Raw genomic sequence first — 1306 nt, 5'->3', positions numbered from 1 at the left:
TCTTCAAGCTTCTTACTGATGGCGCCGTAGAAGTAAGCTCAAACATTTCTTTTTGGAGATCTAAATTTTGAGTATGTTGATGCCTTAAGTCCGTCACATCTTCTTCTATTCTCTGTACCTTTGCGTCGACCATCTTAATTTCTTCAACCGATGCCTCATCAACCCATTTGAAGAAATGCGACTCATTCGGCCTCTAATTAACAAAAAACCAACATCGATACCCATATGTTAATAATAAAAAATTAAATGAAATTTAGTACATTCAAAGCAATCGAGCATCGATAGAAGATACGGTAAGGGTTTTCCTTTGTCTTCGATACGTATGTGATGATATCGTTACCACACCAACATCCGCAATTCGTCGGAAGATCTGGAGGGTAAGCACCATGTGCTGAACGATATGTACTCGAAGAGTAGTCGCTCATATTAAAATTGAGAAGTAGAATTCTTTAATCGAAGATAAACCAAGAAATCGGATGGGAATCCCAGAAATCGATAAGAACCCTAAATCCCCAATCTGATAGCTCGATTATGACTATAAGGGAGAAGAAAGAAGTAAACGACGTCGTCTGGAATTAACTCGGCCAAACCACGAATTTAATTTACGATAAGTCAACCAAACCTCATTATATAACTCAGTCGTAACGTTATGTTATACCTCAGACGGAACGTAACTATAACTCAGCCATACCCCGAATTTGAATATCAAAATCATAAATCAGCCATATCTAACGTATAGATGTTGAAAGAACACACGAAAAGCTTGTGAAGTTGGTTCTCGATGACTACAGATTGAATGAGTATCATGTAACAATGAGCTACATGTTATTGTTACAATAATTCAGCCAAACCTCGAAGTGGTCTCTGTAAGTCAACCATGACGCTGACATAACTCAGCCAAACCACAAATTTATTTACGTTAAGTCAGCTATGTCGTTGGCATAACTCGGCCAAACCTCGAATTATTCTACAATAAGTCAACCATGTCGTTGGCATAACTCGGCCAAACCTCAAATATGATAGATGTGAATATTTGATGCACTCATGTAATAAAACACTTTAATAATATGTAGTTAACACTTTTATTAACTTTCCATAAAAAAATCATGAAATTCGCTCAGGTTTGTACCTTTTAAAACTTATCCAACAAAACGATAAAGCTCAAACCCTATACTTATGTTCTATTCCTACATAGTTGATCAAATATAGAATGGAAAAGAGCTGTTATTGATTTTTGTTAATTGTATTATAATATATTTAATGTAACATGCTATTGTAATCCGCTGCTAATGTTAACATTCAAGCG

This window comes from Capsella rubella, unplaced genomic scaffold (genome assembly GCF_000375325.1).
Source record: "Capsella rubella cultivar Monte Gargano unplaced genomic scaffold, Caprub1_0 scaffold_3, whole genome shotgun sequence".
Lineage (NCBI taxonomy): Eukaryota > Viridiplantae > Streptophyta > Magnoliopsida > Brassicales > Brassicaceae > Capsella > Capsella rubella.
This window is presented reverse-complemented; position numbering follows the sequence as displayed.